This window comes from Stomoxys calcitrans, chromosome 4 (genome assembly GCF_963082655.1).
Source record: "Stomoxys calcitrans chromosome 4, idStoCalc2.1, whole genome shotgun sequence".
Classification (NCBI taxonomy): domain Eukaryota; kingdom Metazoa; phylum Arthropoda; class Insecta; order Diptera; family Muscidae; genus Stomoxys; species Stomoxys calcitrans.
Window position 1 is genome coordinate 133,987,149 of NC_081555.1, and position 19,264 is coordinate 134,006,412.

Consider the following 19,264-nt stretch of genomic DNA (forward strand, 5'->3'; position numbering starts at 1 on the left):
TTCAGCCAAATCGGATAGGAATTGCGCCATCTAGAGGCTCAAGAAGTCAAGACTCCAGATCAGGTTATGAACCGCTTTCAACCATACTAAGCAGAATTGTTGGAAGCCATAGCAAAACTCCTCATGTAAAATTTTAGCCAAAAACGCATAAGAATTGCACCCTCCAGTGGCTCAAGATTTCAAGATCCAAAATCGGTTTATATGCCAAGATCGGTATATAATGAACCGATATGGCCGATTTACAATCCCAACCGTCTACACTAATACGAAGTATTTGTGCAATATATCAAAGTTAGCGTGCTTTCGACAGACAGACGGACGGATGTACGGGCGGTCTGACGGACAGACTTAAAATATCATGACGATCAAGAATATATTGGGTTGCCCAAAAAGTAATTGCGGATTTTTTAAAAGAAAGTAAATGCATTTTTAATAAAACTTAGAATGCACTTTCATCAAATATACTTTTTTTACACTTTTTTTCTAAAGCAAGCTAAAAGTAGCAGCTGATAACTGACAGAAGAAAGAATGCAATTACAGAGTCACAAGCTGTGAACAAATTTGTCAACGCCGACTATATGAAAAATCCGCAATTACTTTTTGGGCAACCCAATATATACTTTATGGCGTCTTAGACGAATATTTCGAGGTGTTACAAACGAAATGACTAGATTAGTATACCCCTATCCTATGGTGGTGGGTACAAAAATGCATTGAAAATCTGTATAAATCGAATAATTAATGCGACTGTTATGTAAGTCTAAGACCCATAATTGGCATATCTAAACATGATCCGTTTTTGGTTCGGATATCGGCGGGCCTAAAAAACTCATTATGCCAAGTTTTAGCGAAATCGGGTAATAAATGCGGGCTTAAGACCCTAAATCGCCAGATCGGTCTGTATGGCAGCCATATCCAAATATAGTTCGATGTGGCGTATCCAAGAACTAAACCTACGTGTAGAAGATATACAAGTCTGTGCAAAATTTCAACCCAATGTCGCAATTTTTAAAGACTGTAGCGTGATTACAACTCACACACGGATGGACAGAAGGACAGACACCGTTAAATAGTCTTAGAATTTTGCAACGATCCGAAATATATAAACTTTGTAGGGTCGGAAATAGATATTTCGATGTGCTGCAAACGGAATGACTAAATGAATATACCCCCGATCCTAGGATAGTAGGTATAATAATACCCACAAAATCGGTATTATTAGCAGCTTGTAAAAAAAAAACCCTCAATGCAGTGGTTGTATACATTATAATGCATGTAAACAATGCCAATACGACAAATGCTTGAATGAATTCCAAGGGCATTGCGTATAGTTTTCAAATCTTTACCATTCTTGGAACTCTAATGGCCATATAAGCCAAGTATGTATTTTGTGTGTGTGTGTCAAATGCAGTGGCAGCAAAAGGTGATGGCAGCATCTCCAAAGTAAATGGCTGTACAATTGACAGCAAAACCTTGTTAATATCTAATGCGGCCTCTTGGGAATTAATTGGCAAACACTTTATTGAGCACCATTAAAATATGAGATCTAAACTTTGCTTCTACCTAAGAGATATGTATGTGTCAACATAAGAAATATGTGTGGAAGCATTAGCAACAATAACTAAGTACACAAACAACATTTCGGGAAAGAGATAGGACTGTTTATGTCCAATATGTATTTCATAGTGGCTAATGAAGCCGTTCTGCCTCTGTTATCAGATGTTGAATTTTGAAAATTTTGGACATTATTGTTTTATAGAAAATTATATTTTGGCTAAATATTACATATATAGCAGCGGGAATTGTCAATTCTCACCCGGGTGCTTCCCCAGATGGCGGGTGGTGGAGGTGTTTAACGGGATAGCCCACCTCATCTAAGGTATGCTTAAGCATAGATGGAGATGTAACTCTTCCGTAAATCTTGAATTCCACTTGGATAAGAATTACCAGAAGAAGTCCGCAAGAAAAAGGAAATCTTACATTAGAAAAAACAATGGAATAATGTGGACAAAACCATCATCACTGCCAAATCGAAATAAGAGGTCAGCAGGATAGTAACAGAAGAAAGCGAAAAGCCCATAACAAAACAAGCAAATTTATCTTGTGAACAAAGAAAGAAACTGATGACTATGTAACCACAGAGAGAGGATTGTGCAATCCTATTGCAGCGGGTTATACGCATCGGTTTGACCCGATGGAATCCTCATCGGTTAGGGCTGCCGCCTCAGTGTATGTGTTCGTCCTTTTTTCGTCATGGGAGAGGCACATCCGGGAGTGCCTTCTCCGCCTTCTTCTGTTTCTGGTCCGAGCCGGGATTGAAAAGAACCCCGGACCCTGGTTCTGTTCCGTTTGCAAGAACCGCCTCCATCATCGGTCAGTGTCGGTGAGGTCTAACCGATGGGACATTTCCCATCTTGCTCTGGTCTTACATCACTACGGGAGTATAGTCATACTGAATAAGTTGCTAGCTGCAGTGCGAACACAGACCGTACTGGGTCGCTAGCGTCGTTGCTGAGGGCTTCTGCGTCCTCGTCGCCTTCTGCGTCCTCGTCGCCTTTTGCGTCCTAGTCGCCTTCTGCGTCCTCGTCGCATTCTGCGTCCTCGTCGCCTTCTGCGTCCTTGTCGCCTTCTGCGTCCTCGTCGCCTTCTGCGTCCTCGTCGCCTTCTGCGTCCTAGTCGCCTTTTGCGTCCTCGTCGCCTTCTGCGTCCTCGTCGCCTTCTGCGTCCTCGTCGCCTTCTGCGTCCTCGTCGCCTTCTGCGTCCTCGTCGCCTTCTGCGTCCTCGTCGTCTTCTGCGTCCTAGTCGCCTTCTGCGTCCTAGTCGCCTTCTGCGTCCTCGTCGCCTTCTGCGTCCTCGTCGCCTTCTGCGTACCCCCAGACCTCTTCCGTGCGGCAATATATACAACAGCAGCATCCCAGCCAGAAAATTGCCAGGCCATTGCCGGGAAGAGATCATTTTTGCAATGGAATTGCAACGGTCTCCGTGGCAACATCGACGAGATTGTGGATTTTATGAGTCGAAAGAATATATTGGTCGCAGCGATCCAGGAGACTAAGCTGACCAACACCTGCAACTTGCACAGTTGTCACGGATACAATTTGCTTCGTAAGGATCGCTCAAGGAATGTTGGTAGTGGATTGGCCTTCGTGGTACACCTTTCCGTGCAATATAGACCCATCTCGCCTACGCCTGGCGCTGGTGACCCCAACATGGAGTGCATGGGGATAGCAGTCAGGTCCGGTACTGTTGGGGACATTGGGACCCAGCCGGTTGGTAGCTGTGTCCGAATTAATGCCCAAGCTTACAACCCCGACATAAGTGGGTTACTATCTGACCATAATCGTCTGGTTTTAGAGGACTTTAAAGCGCATCACATTTCATGGCATTATCTCCTACAAAACGACCAGCTTTGCATATGTTTGGCAGAGCAGATTAAATGCTCCACGTTTTGCACGGTGAATTATGCCCCCACTAGGATTACGAGATAGAGCAATACAACGTGTACATACCGCCGGGTTATAAGTGTGGCCCAGTTAATGGTCAAACTTACAAGGCCGACATAAGTTGGCTACTGTCTGGCCATAATCATCTGGTTCTAGGAAAATTTTATGTATTGTACATCACGTTTCACGGCATTCTCCCGTAGGTAACGACCAGCGGGTCAAAATTTTGGCAGAGCAGATTGAAGGCTCCACGATTTTCACAGTGAATGATGACATTTCCATTGCATCCCCTGATCTCCTAAGTGAGGTATATTGGCAAGCTGTCATCTCTTTGCGGTGAGATCACCTCCCCATAATTCTCACCATCGACCGACCATCCGACCTCTGAGCGCCAGACGTTTACCAATCAAAAGAAGGCCGATTGGGCTGGCTTCAAAGAGTACACCAATCGCCTCCTTGGATGTGCTAGTTGCCGAGAGGAAAATCCGATACATCATTAACGCAGCAGCCGCTCGTTTTATACCAGCCGGTTGAATACCCCAAGTGCGGTCCAATTTTCCGGCGCAGGCAATGGTACTCGCAGACGAGCGTGATGGGATTCTTTGTACGGACCCCACTAACCTCAGAGTCAATGAGCTAAATCTGGAAATAAATAGGATAGTCAACGAACATAAGAGGGATTTGTCGCTGGAACACTTGGAGCAATGTAACTTAGGCAACGATTTAGGTAATCTGTGATCCACTGTTAAGTCACTCTCGAACCCCGGTAGATGGGATGACAGGACCTCAGTCACTTTTGGCGATATAACCGTGACTGATCCGAAGAGATGCGCCAGGTTGTTCAACCGTCAATTTGTTGTGCATCGCGAGAGTAACAAAGCAAAGTGGAGAGCCATTCGCCGTATCCGTCGTCTCAGAGCCGATGGACAGCCATCACAATTTACCTTAGCGAAGTTACGATTCGCGCCAAGTCATCCAAGGTGTTGGGCCCCAACGGAATCTCAACACTTAATTTTGAAGTTGAGTCCCTTACTACTGTCCTCAACCTGTCTTTAAACACTCTTATAGTTCCCGATCTCTGGAAAATGGGCAGAGTGATCCCGCTTGGAGAGATCCCGAGTTTGGGAGAGTCGTACAGACCGATCTCCCTTCTCTCACCAGTAGCAAAGACGCTTAAGGGATTTTAACTCCCGAGCCTCGTAGGAGAATTTCCATTCGCCGAGCATGAACATGGATTCCGAAGACTGCATAGCACAACAACTGCTTTGGATGCCATCACCTCACACATTTGCCGTGTCTTCAATCAGTCCATGCCATGTGATAGGACGGTCCTCGTGGCACTGAACCTATCGAAGGCATTCGACACGGTCAGACATGCCAAACTTTTTGAGGACATCGCCAACACGTCCCTCCAGCCAGGCCGGAAACGCTGGGTCGCAAAATATCAGTGCGGTCGCTAGCCGTTTGTGTAATTTAGGGATAAAAAGTCGAAACACCTTAGAGTGAAATAGGGAGTTCCCCAAGACGGGGTGATAACTCCTGCACTGTTTAACCTCTAACTATCCTCCATTTCACCCCCTCCGGACGTCATAGAGATCGTATCATATGCGGACGATTGTACGATCAATATGCAACATTTCCCCCACCAATTGTTGACATCTGCGATAAGTTGAACGTCTACCTCAACGAACTTGCCTCATATTTTTCTGCAAAAATCTGCACCAAAACCTTAGCCACATTTTTCACTACGAGCTGGCTGTGACGGTCGATGGAGAAATTATTCCGACCATCAAGTGCCCCAAAATACTTGGCGTCACATATGACAGCTCTTACACATTTTCCCCACATGGCACAACAATTTTCGATGAAGTCAAAAGTAAAAACAAGGTCCTCAAGTCACTTGCCGCCAGCACTTGGGGTGCAGACAAAGAAAGCCTGCTGCTATGAGACTTATGGCGACGGGAGAATGAAGAGAGGATGGGAGCAGCTCATACCTTCGCAGTATAATTGAGGCGACAATAGAAAGCCTAGATGGAATAAAAGAGGGATTCGATTGAATACCCGATACGACGCTTGAGGTCGAGTGCGAAGTACTGCGGCACAGTCTTGGATTGACGGAACGCTAGTATTGCCATCTGAAAGATCATGCTAGACGGATGGATCAAAGCTAGAGGACAGAGTGCGACTGGGGCTGTACATTGAGAACCCAGGGACTACGATCTGTTTTCGACTGCATGACCATAATACGGTTCTGCAGGCGGAGATCCGGGTGATCACGGAATAAGTGAGGTTATGTGGTGTTAAAACGAGGACGTCGAGTGTGAACATCTTTGCGGACAGTTAATTGACCATAAGGCCAAAAAGAACCACGACGGTAAGGTCACGAACAGTCTTGTAGTGTAAGAAGGAGATTAACGTCTTCTCTGAGGATGGCACTATCCGCATTGTTTGGGTGTCTGGCCACAGCGGAGTAGGTTAGGTAAGGTAAGAGTGGCAGTCCTTTACAGACTCACTTAGACAACTTTAAGTCCATTGTGATACCACAGTAGCGACAGGCCAAGGCTTCTGGCGGGAATCGGCTTCTGGCGGGAACTTTTTAGTATTTCGAGCACACAACAAGCCGTTTACTGGCTTAGGAGTACGTCCGCAGTGGCATGGGCGGATTTATATCCGCACCCTCTTTTCAACCTAACCTAATCTTAAATAAAGGCTTATCCAAATATGATATGAGGTTGTAAAAAAGTCATCACCCTAGTGTTTATACAATCTTCAATGTATCTTCGAATTATAGATATATGATATCAAAAGGACTTCAGGATGTGATAGATGAACTATATGTGCAAAATCCGTGAGGGCCTTTTGAACAAATTATTAAGGAAATAACTGGCAACACAAAATTTTCAATTTTCAGTAAATCAGCGGTGGTTTTGTTAAAAATTATTTTCAAAAATGAACATTGGAACTGTTTTCATAACTTACATGGGTTTGTTTTCTTCATAAGCACTTCGTAAGCTTGCCTGAAATTATAAAAAAAATTATAAAACAATTGTAGTATAATATAATGAAAGAATTTAAAGGAATAGTAAGAGGGAACGATCAACAATCTCAGAATGGGCATGAATTGATTTAGCAAACAATTTTAAAATTTTCCCAATTACGCAAATGTTCAAATTTTGCCCATGAACATTTCACTAAGGAACAGGAGCGAACTTCTCACATATCAATGAGTGCAGTCCGATTCTAGTTTAAACTCAATGATAAGGGGCCTACTTTTTTGAGTCGAGTCCGAATTTTTTAAATGGCATAGTACCTCACAAATATTGCTAGCATTAGGAGGGGAGACCACCGATGAAAACTTTTTCTGATGGTCTCTCCAGTATTCGATCTCAGGCGTTTAGCATCATAGGCGGACATGTTAACCTCTACGCTACGGTGACCTCCAATTTCCCTAGTCCACTAATATTCTAATTACACATTTCTTTTTAAACACAACATGTTTTTAACAGATTTATTTTACAATTAGCCAAAATATTTGATATATAAAAATGCATGCCAAAGTCTATTGTTTTGATAAAACAAAAGTCAGGTTCCATGCTAAATTGATAATGTATGTGTGTCGTCCATTGAAATGTTTACACACCATTCGACCTGCTATACCCAGAGCCAATATAAATGTTGCCACAATACAAACACGTGCTCTATGGCACACATAAATGGATGTCCTTAATCCATATAATAGCTTTAATACCGACACATTAGTTAAAATAACTTAAAATGATCCCAAAACAATACCCAATGATATGTCAAATTTTAAAAGGGGGCCCATAAAGACAGCACGAGGCAGCCATCAGACAGACAAACTGGCATACAACAGCTAACACAACATGTAAAGACGAACTAAACGAGAGCAAAGTCGACCTTTTGATACCCTATGCCACATTAGGTATGCAGGATAAGTCGTCGAAATTGAATTTTGCTAAAATTTGCATTTCGAACAAAATCCCTACATATTGTGGGAGTCATAAAGGAAATAGCTGTGAATTTTTTTGAAAGCATCGGCTGTTGAAACTATTTGCTTACTTTACTTTAATTGGCTATTACAGAAAATTGCTTTCGCTATCCGAACGTAGAATAGATGCCCATCCGACGCGATCTTCTGCGCTCCTTCTCTAATTTCTGATACTCAGTTTCGAGATGTCCCTCTCCACTTCGTCACTCTATCGGAGTTTTGGGCATCTCCCCATTTTGGTTGCTAAAGACCTGAAGTGGAAATCGGAAGATACACATAATGGGAGTTATATCAGAACCGATTTCTATGAAATTCCCAAATTATGCCAAGAAACATAAGCTAAACTATCGTTTGTACTTTGTGAGGTTCGATTAACAAATTACCAAATTACTGCAATACATTTTACAAATTTCTTGAGAATCGGTTTACAAATGGCTTTTTAGTCATAATCGGACGAACAGATATATGACAGCTAGATCCAAATCTAAAGCGATTTTTTCAATCGGATTAGGATCAGATGAGTTTGCCGGCTGTACTTTGTAAACAAATTAACATGGACAGGCAGACGGACCTAGCCCAATCGAATAAGAAAGTGATTCTAAGTCAATCGCTATACATCATCTATGCCTAGCCCGAACGAGCAGATATATGGGAGCTGTTTCCTAATCTAAACCGATTTTTATACCCTACACCATAGGATGGGGCTATACTAATTTCGTCATTCTACTCGAAATATTCGTTTAAGACCCCATAAAGTGTATATATTCTTGATCGACATGACACTTTATGTCGATCTAGCCAGTCCGTCCGTCTGACCGTTCGTCTGTCCGTCTGTCCGTCCGTTCGTCCGTCCGTCAGTCTGTCGAAAGCACGCTAACTTTCGAAGAAGTCAAGCTAGCCGCTTGAAATTTTGCACAAATACTTTTTATTTGTTTAGGTCGGTTGGGATTGTAAATGGGCTATATCGGTACATATTTTTATATAGCTACCATATAAACCGATCTTGGAACTCGACTTCTTGAGCCACTAGAAGGCGCAATTCCCATCCGTTTTGGCTGAAACTTTGCATGACGTGTTTTGTTATGACTTCCAACAACTGTTCAAAGTATGGTTTAAATCGGTTCATAACCTGATATATCTGCCATATAAACCGATCTTGGATCTTGACTTCTTGAGCCTCTAGAGGGCGCAATTCTTATCCAATTTGGCTGAAATTTTGAACAACAGCTTCTCCCATAACATCCAATGTACGTGTCAAATGCGGTCCGAATCGGTCTATAGCCTGATATAGCTCCCATATAAACCGATCTCCCTATTTTACTTCTTGAGCCTCTAGAGGGCGCAATTTTAGTCCGATTTGGTTGAAATTTAGCATAACGTGTTTTGTTATGACTTCCAACAACTGTGTTGAGTATGGTTTAAATCGGTTCATAACCTGATATAGCGGCCATATAAACCGATCTGGGATCTTGACTTCTTGAACCTCCAGAGGGCGCAATTCTTATCCAATTTGGCTGAAATTTTGAACAACGGCTTCACCTATAACCTGCAACGTACGTGTCAAATACGGTGAGAATCGATCTATAGCCTGATATAGCTCCCATATAAACCGATCTCCCTATTTTACTTCTTGAGCCTCTAGAGGGAGCAATTCCTACCCGATTTGGCTGAAATTTGGCATAACATGTTTTGTTATGAAGTCCAACAACTGTACTAAGTATGGTTCAAATCAATCCATAACCTGATATAGCTCCCATATAAACCGATCTCCCTATTTTACTTCTTGAGCCTCTAGAGGGCGCAATTCTTATCTAATTTGGCTGAAATTTTGAACAACGGCTTCTCCCATAACCTCCAATGTACGTATCAAATGCGGTCCGAATCGGTCTATAGCGTGATATAGCTCCCATATAACCCGATCTCCCTATTTTACTTCTTGAGCCTCTAGAGGGCGCAATTCCTATCCGATTTGGCTGAAATTTGGCATAATATGTTTTGTTATGGCTTCCAACAACTGTGCTAAGTATGGTTCAAATCAGTCCATAATCAGATATAGCTGTCATATAAACCGTTCAGGGACTTGAATTCTTGAGCCTCTAGAGGGCACAATTATTATCCGATTTGACTGAAATTTTGTACAACGGTTTCTCCATGGCCTTCAATATACGTGCCATATGTGGTCTGAATCGGTCTATAGCCTAAAACAGCACAAAAGAGATACCGGGAGAAGAACTCGACATGGTGGAGGTATATAAGATTCGGCCCGGTCGAACTTAACACGCTTTTACTTGTTTCCAATTTCAATCGGACTCGGATAAGATTAAAAGTGCGATCTATCTTTTGTATAAAAATTGACATTGACAGGCAGACGGATACAGCTTAATCGAATTAAAAGTTGATTCTGGGCCAATCCTTGAGGATAGCATTGACGGCAAGTCACATGTATTCTTATGATATTTGTTTCAGTCGTTGTTGAGACAACAACTAATGAACTTGCGCGGGGATATACGCCTAGTTTTTCGGTTTTTATTTTAAAAAGCAATGTTTTTTACTGATTAAATGCGCTTGGAAGGTAAAAAAAAATATTTAAGTTTTCTTTTTTTTTTTTTTGTTTTTGCTTATTTTTGCAAAACACCCATCATTCAGTCCAAAAAAATATTTTTTACCTATTGAGGACATTAAAAATATTTAAAGAGAGTTTTTCGTTTTAGGCATCACTGTAATACCTACTCATTCTCTCTTCCATCTTGGTGTTACAAACAAAAGCTCTTAGTTATAATACCCTGTTACACAGTAGTAGTGGTTTAGGGTATAAAAAGGGACAGCACCAAACTAAAGCATTTGTAGTTTGATAATGGGTGTTTTGACCACAAAACGTATTTAAAATTAATGGCAAATTCCATTACACTTTGACATGCATTTTAGTGGCTATTTCGAAGATACATCTCATAAGGCTTAGTTGAAAAACTACAGAACAACAACAGTAACAAATGCCGTGGCAACAATAGAAAAGAAAACATAGGTTCAAAATGACCTGTAGTAATGATACTCACGAGGTGGTTTGGTCAAAAAAGGATAAAGGCTATTTGATGGGCATTAAAGTAAAATTCTTTAATGGCTTTCCCCATTAGAAATTTGTTAAGAGTTTTGAGTAGTTTAATGAAATATACAGATTTACAACCATGTCTTTCTTGTATTGTAAGATATTAGGAAGGGATTACCAAAAATTATTCACACCTTTGCCAATTCAAATGATAGGAGAACAAGTAAAAGCGTAATCAGTTCGGCAGGCGAACCGTATATACACCAAATGCCGTGGCAACAATAGTTCAAATTTTCTTCCAAAAAATTTCGCCTCCTAAAGGCTTAAGAAATAAAACAAGTAAAATCTGCTAAGTTCGACAGGGCCGAATCTTATATGCTCTCTATCATGGATCGTATTTGTCAAATTCTTTGACCGGTATCTCTTTTTTGGCAAACAAAGGATAAAGGAAAAGAATTGTTTTGCTATTTGAGCTATATTAAGTTATGGTCCGATTTGGACTATAATTGAATTGAATAATAGGGAACATAGTAGAAGGCATTGTGTCAAATTTCAGCCAATTCGCTAAGAATTTAGAGGCTCAAGAAGAGCTCAAGAGATCGGTTTATATAGGAGCTATATCAGGCTATAGGCCAGTTCAGACCATAGTTGAAAGTCATAAGAGAAGCCGTTGTACGAAATTTCAGCCAAATTGGATAGTAATTGCGCCCTCTATAGGCTCAAAAAGTCAAAATTACAGACCAGTTTACATGGCAGCTATATCAGGATATGTACCGATTTAGACCATACTTAGCACAGTTATTGGAAGTCATAACAAAACACGTCGTGTTTTGTTATGACTCCTCCCTCTAGAGGCTCAAGAAGTAAAATAGGGAGATCGGTTTATATGGGAGCTATATCAGGCTATAGACCGATTCGGACCGCATTTGACACATACGTTGCAGGTTATGGGTGAAGCCGTTGTTTTAAGTTTCAGCCAAATTAGATAAAAATTGCGCCCTCTAGAGGCTCAAGAAGTAAAATAGGGAGATCGGTTTATATGGGAGCTATATCAGGCTATAGACCGATTCGCACCGCATTTGACACGTACGTTGCAGGGTTATGGGTGAAGCCGTTGTTCAAAATTTCAACCTAATCGGATAAGAATTGCGCCCTATAATGGCTCAAGCAGTCAAGATCCACGATCGGTTTAAATGGCAGCTTTATCAGGTTATAAATAAATACTTAGCACAATTGTTGGATATCATAACGTCATTCAAGTCAAGATTCCAGATACGGCAGCAATATAAAAACATGGATCGATATTGCCCTTTTACAATCCCAACCGACCTACACTAATAGGAAGTAATTGTGCCAAATTTTAAGCGACTAGCTTTACTTCTTCGAAAATTAGCGTGCTTTCGACAGACATATGGACGGACGCACGAACATGGCTAAATCGACTTAAAATTTCATGACGATCACGAATATATATACTTTACTAGCTGACCCGGGCCCGCTCCGCTGCGCCTTCCTTTACTTTATATAGAACAAAAGTTTTCTTGGAATATTTATTTTCGACAATTAAAGATCTTTAAGTGAAATACCATGCTAACTTGACTAACAGTTTACCAATAAATGTCTTTATCTGAATCTCATATGATCTTTATTGGTCAACGAATTTAAGTTTGGATGTAAATTCTTAAAATACTTCATTTCAGCCCGATATTCTCATGATGTCTGATTTAGTGGTATTTTCGGAGGAGAGGTGGTCCCCCAGATACTTGGCCCTGAAAAAATATCAGCATCGTGCTCTCCTCTCAAATACCATTTTTGTAAACCCCATATTGCCATTGGCTTAAGAGGAGTTTACAGGATGAGGCGTCCCCCAAACTAATGGCCCCAAAATAAAGGGTGATTTTTTTGAGGTTAGGATTTTCATGCATTAGTATTTGACAGATCACGTGGGATTTCAGACATGGTGTCAAAGAGAAAGATGCTCAGTATGCTTTGACATTTCATCATGAATAGACTAACTAACGAGCAACGCTTGCAAATCATTGAATTTTATTACCAAAATCAGTGTTCGGTTCGAAATGTGTTCAAATTTTGACAAATTTTGTTCAGCGATGAGGCTCATTTCTGGTTGAATGGCTACGTAAATAAGCAAAATTGCCGCATTTGGAGTGAAGAGCAACCAGAAGCCGTTCAAGAACTGCCCATGCATCCCGAAAAATGCACTGTTTGGTGTGGTTTGTACGCTGGTGGAATCATTGGACCGTATTTTTTCAAAGATGCTGTTGGACGCAACGTTACGGTGAATGAACACATTTCGAACCGAACACTGATTTTGGTAATAAAATTCAATGATTTGCAAGCGTTGCTCGTTAGTAAGTCTATTCATGATGAAATGTCAAAGCATACTGAGCATCTTTCTCTTTGACACCATGTCTGAAATCCCACGTGATCTGTCAAATACTAATGCATGAAAATCCTAACCTCAAAAAAATCACCCTTTAGATTATCAAATTCGTTTTTTAATCTCAAATACCTTTCCTTTGAGCCACATATTGGCATGGTCGAAAAATTTTTTCCCTTTGGGGGTGTTTTGGGAAAGGGGTGATGCCCTAAATACATGGTCCTACATTTGGATATCAAATTCATTTACTACTCCCAAATACCTTTACTTGAGCCGCATATTGCGATTGTCAGTAAAAAATTGCTGTTTGTAGGCTAATTTGGGAAAGGAGTAGACCCCCAGAAAATTGGTCCCGAAAATGGGTATCAATTCTTGCTCTACCCACAATTCTTGACATGGTCGGTAAATATGCCCGATAAAGGGGTGTTTTGGGGATTGGAGTGGTCTCCCAAACACTAAGCCCGGAAAATATATCAGCCCTCAAAAATTTGATATAAAATTCGTTTTCTAATCTCATTTCAACTCCTTATTGCAAAAGTCAGTAAATATGTTCGGTTTGGGGTATTGGCCCCAAAAACTATGAATATTTAGTTCTACTCTCTTTAAGACCCAAATTGTCTTGGTGAGCAAATACGTCCTATTTGAGGGTTGTTATGGTGGTGGGACGTCCGCTAGACAGTTGGCCCCTAATGTTGATATCAGATACGTAGTCAACTCCCAAATACCTTTAATTTGAGCCCCATATTTCCATAGTCGGCAAACATGACCTGCTTGGGGGTGGTTTGGGGGATGGGCGGCCACTCAGTGAGTTGGCCTTGAAAATATATATCGGATTCGTGTTCCCCTTTAAAAACCCTCTTATTTGAGCCTCATACTGCAATAGTCAGAAAATACATACTATTTGGGTGGTGTCGTGGGGTGGGGTGGCCCCATAGACACTTTTCTCGAATATTAATATCAAATTCGAATATAATTATCAAATTTACTCCCAAAGACCTTTCATTTGAGCCCCATATTGCTATGGTCGTAAATTTGTCCCCTTTGGGGATGTTTTTGGTGCGAGGCGGCCCCCAAACATTTAGTCCCATATTTGGATATCAGATTCGAATTCTACACTCAAATACCTTTTATTCAAGCCCCATATTCCTATAGTTAGAAAATAACTCCTGTTTGGGGGTGTTTTGGGGAAGGGGTGGACCCCCAGAAACGCGGTCCCACCTTTGGATATTAGATACGTATTCTTCTCGCAATTACCTTACACTTGAGTCCCATATTGCCATGGACTGTATATATGTCCGATTTAGGGCTTAGGGTGGTCCCCCTAGCACTTGGTCCGACAATTGGATACCAGATACGTTTTCTTGTCCTGAATACCTTTCATTTGAGTCCCATATTGTCGTGATTGGTCTAAATACAATATATGTTTGGTAAGTTTTAGGGTGGGGCAGCCCCCCTAGGTACCCCATCCGAAATTTGGATACCAAATTTTTATTTTTAGGGTACTATATGAGAGCACACAAAATTTCGCTTAAATCGCACCACCCATCTCCGAGATCGGGTGTTTCTGAAAATTAGAGTAAGGGGGAGGATCCGATATCAAAAAATATAGTAGCCTATTTTCACCACGGGGTCAATATGAACCATCTGTGAAAATTTCATGAAAATCGGTTCAGCCGGTTCTGAGTCTATAAGGAACACACAAACATACAAACAAACAAACCTACAAACAAACACAAATTGATTTTTATATATAAGATGGGGTTTTAGACGAATATTTCGAGAAATTACAAACAGAATGACGAAATAAGTATACCCTCATCTTATGGTGGAGGGTATAATAGGGCAATTAGTTGATATGAGAGCCATTAGCGAAGCCAGTCCAGCTCTTTGGGGGAAAAGGGGGCTAAAACCCTTTGAATTCCAATAAAATGGTTTTAACCCATCTGTTGAACGCCACAGAATGAGTCATAAAACAAAATTTCACCCAAATCGGATAAAAATAGCACTCTCCAAAAGCTGTAGAAGTAAAGGGTGATTTTTTAGCTTTTATCTTTTTGGCAACATCAGTTAAACAGCACACGCACGTTCCGTGTTTTGTTTCACTGTCAAACATTTTTTAGTTGGGTCTATAGTTTACCAAGGATCGTCTTACAAACGAACAACACTTGCAAATTTTTGAATTTTGTTATGAAGTTCATCGAGCTCTTCTTCCATTTTATGGTCAGTTTAATAGACCCACTGAAGCAGCTATTCGAGCTATTTTGACAAAATTTCGCAAATCTACATTGTTGGACATGAAACCACCAACACGCTTGCGTAGAGTGCGAACTGAAGAAAATATCGCAGCTGTATCGGTCAATGGTGACCATCAATTATCGAATCGTCGCAGTTCGCAGCAATAGTTACTCAACAAGGTGGACAATTTTGCGACAGGATTTAGGTGTGAAGCCTTTCAAAATACTGCTAGTGCAAGAATTGAAGCCGAATGACCTACCTCAACGCAGAATTTTTTGGTGAATGGGCTCTTGGAAAGTTGCCCGGCAGCCTTTTTGGGCTTGGCAGCGGGGGTTTTTGCCTTGGGTGACTTTGGTTTAGTGGCTGATGCTTTGGCGGCTGTTTTTTGCGGGTTTAGCTTTAACTGTACCGGTCTTTTTGGCAGTTTTAGCCTCACCCTTTTCGTTCTCCTTCTTCTCGGCGGTCTTTTTAGCAGCGGAAGGCTTCTTTGCAGGTTTTTTTTTTTTCACCGGCGGCCTTTTTGGGTGCTGCTGCCTTCTTTTTCTTATCACCGCTAGGGCCTTCTTCTTCTTTTTGGCGCACTTTGTTTTAGGTGTCTTTGAGGCAATTGGGGACAATTTGAATAAACCGGAGGCATCCTTACCTTTAGTTTGCATCAATTTTCCACTAGCAACAGCGCTCTTCAAGTACTTCTTGATGAATGGGGCCAATTTTACAGCATCAACTTTGTATGTGCTGGAAAGTTGCCCGAAGGTCCACTTTTTTATCGAAAAATTGTGTTCATTAACGAAGCTCATTTTTGGCTCACTGGGTACGTAAATAAGAAGAATTGTCGACTTTGGAGTAAAGATCAGCCAAAAGCATTACAAGAGCTAACAATGCATCCTGAAAAAGTCACAGTTTAGTGGGGTTTATGGGCTGGTGGCATCATTGGACCGTACTTCTTCAAAGATGATGCGAATCGTAATGTAACTGTGAATGGAGAGCGCTACCGTGAGATGATATCCATTTTTTTTTTTTGCCCAAAATGCAAGAGCTTGACTTGCGTGACATGTAGTTTCAACAAGACGGTGCAACAGACCACACAGCACGCGTAACAATGGACTTATTGAAAGGCGAGTTGGGTGAAAATTATATTCCATGTTCGGGAACGGCCAATTGGCCGCCTAGATCGTGCGATTTAACCCTTTTAGACTATTTTTTGTGGGGCAATGTCAAAGCTCATGCCTATACAAACAAGCCCGCTTCAATTGACGCATTGGAAGACAACATTTGAAGCATTTTTTCGTGAGATTCTGGCAAAAGTTTTGGAAAGAGTATTCCACAATTGGACTAAGCGGATGGAGAATTTGAGGCGCAGTCACGATCAACATTTGCATGAAATAATCTTCAAACATTAAACTTAATGGACCGCACTATCGATTCAAAAAAGATTTCATGCATTTTTCTGAATGGAAGCCGCAATTGTTTTCCGATCTGGCTGAAATTTTGCACTAAGTATTTTGCTATGACTTCCACTAACTGTGCCAAGTATGGTTAAAATTGGCCAATAACCTAATAAAGATCCCATGTAAACCGATCTCCCCATTTGACTTCTTGAGCCATAACGCATAGATGCTTCAATTTGTGCCTAATTTGGAAGAAGTTTGGTACGTAAAACACACTGATGCATAAATGTAAGTTTGTTTGCGGAAATTTTTTACAGAATCCATGGTGGTGGGTTCTCAGGATTCGGCCCGGCTGAACTACTAATTTATTACTTGTTATAGGGAATACAAATTTCGTCGTTCACATCAGGTTTTGTGAATAAGGCTGTTAAGTTTTAGCCTGATGTGGCAGAAATGTTGTACGTAAACTACCCATATGGTCCTCAACTAAGTTTTTTGTGTATATTTTTGGTAGACTCCATGGTGGCTGAAGACCACCGTTTTGCCAAGATTAGCATGTCCGTCTATGACGCTGGACACCTGGGTTGAATTCGCGTGAGAACATCAGAAATGTTTTTAGCGGTGGTTATTCCTTCCTAATGCTGGCGACATTTGTGAGATACTATGCCATGTAAAAATTTCTCACCAAAGAGGTGTCGCAATGTGTCATGCCGTTCGGACCCGCTTATGAAAAGGAGGTTTTTTAAATTGGAATCAGACCTTAATCATTGATATGTGAGAAGTTTGCCCCGGTATCGTAATCGAATGTTTATTGGCAAATTTGAAATTTGCATGGCGGTGGGTTCCTAAGATTCGGCTCGGCCGAAATTAGCATATCGGGCAAAGAACTTTGCAAATGCGTTTCTTGTTGGAGGCTATATAAGATTGGGCTCTTCCAAACATATCGCACTTAGTAGTTCAAAACTTTTAAAGCATTACATGGAAAGAAACACCTTTAAGCCTTACACTTTTCTTTGTCCCTCTCTCTCTCCCTCTTGCTCGCGGACCAACATTACCCTTGCCTTTCCATTAACTTTATTAATTTCAATTCCTGCTCCACCATACGGCCAATATTGGGAAATCCCTAAGGCATAGTCATCTGTACGATATGGTCATCGTCGAAGCAACTCAATACGATATGAATTTAATGTAATTTTCCGTTAACTTCATTCATATGCCCTGGCATATCATATTCACAATCTGTACCATCAACGAAAAGGTATGTCCTTGGAACAAGATTGGGGACAAGATTGGTTTGGCTCCAGAATTCTTCTCAAGTACGGCCATAGCCAGATGGTGTAAGAGGACTATGACAGGGGTTTGGTAAGCGGAAACAAGTTTACTCTAATTTAACTGGAAACGGAAATAACCAATTTATTTTGTTATTCCTTCTCCAAAGGTTCAAACATACCACACAGGCACATACAAACAACAACATCTTTGATTATTATCGTGAAGTTTTTTTCATGACTTTCTGTCTGTCCAATCATCCATGTACCTATTGAAATGGTATGTGGCTGTCTAGAGCAGATTCTAAGGTATGAGCGAATGTTTCGGGAAAGTACATTAACCCGGATCGCCTATATGGCATATGGCCAAAAACTCAAAAATTGCAATGGTTTTACCTTTAAGAAGTAAGGCTGGATGTTTTTGATAGGTGAAAAGCGCGTCTTTCAAACAAGTTGTTATTTGTCGTGTTTGCAATCGTTTGTACTCACAAAATAAATCACGAAAAATCGTTAAAATTTAAGGTATGATTTAGGTTAAGATGGTAAAAGCTAGCTAAGTTCGGCTGGGCCGAATCTTATATACCCTCCACCATGGATCGCATTTGGCAGTTTTTTTGCTTGATATCTTTTTCTAGCCGATGCAAGTCCTTTGCCAGGTTTCTTTTTATAGGAAAACAAAGAATAATGAAAAACAAGTAAAACCGTGCTAAGTTCGGCCGGGCCGAATCTTATATACCCTCCACCATGGATCGCATTTGTCGAGTTCTTTTCCCGGCATCTCTTCTTAGGCAAAAAAAGGATATAAGAAAAGATTTGCTCTGCTATTAGAGCGATATCAAGATATGGTCCGGTTTGGACCACAATTAAATTATATGTTGGAGACCTGTGTAAAATGTCAGCCAATTCGAATAAGAATTGCGCCCTTTGTGGGCTCAATAAGTAAAATAGAGACATCGATTTATATGGGAGCTGTATCGGGCTATAGACAGATTCAGACCATAATAAACACGTATGTTGATAGTCATGAGAGGATCTGTCGTACAAAATTTCAGGCAAATCGGATAATAATTGCGACCTCTAGAGGCTCAAGAAGTCAAGATCCCAGATCGGTTTATATGGCAGCTATATTAGGTTATGAACCGATTTGAACCATATTTGGCACAGTTGTTGGATATCATAACAAAACACGTCGTGCAAAATTTCATTCCAATCGGATAAGAATTGCGCACTCTAGAGGCTTAAGAAGTCAAGACCCAAGATCAGTTTATATGACAGCTATATAAGGTTATGGACCGATTTGAACCATACTTGGCACAGTTGTCGAATATCGTAACAAAACATGTCGTGCAAAATTTCATTCCAATCGGATAAGAATTGCGCACTCAAGAGGCTCAAGAAGTCAAGACCCAAGATCGGTTTATATGACAGCTATATAAGGTTATGGACCGATATGGCCCATTTGCAATACCAACCGACCTAC

At 41.0% G+C, this 19,264-nt stretch overlaps 1 pseudogene; it reads right to left on the bottom strand.

Moving 5' to 3' along the window:
- The window catches only part of LOC106089639 (histone H1-like), an 87,273-nt pseudogene extending 71,378 nt beyond the window's left edge, over positions 1-15,895 (bottom strand).
- Between the last annotated feature and the right edge of the window lie 3,369 nt (positions 15,896-19,264).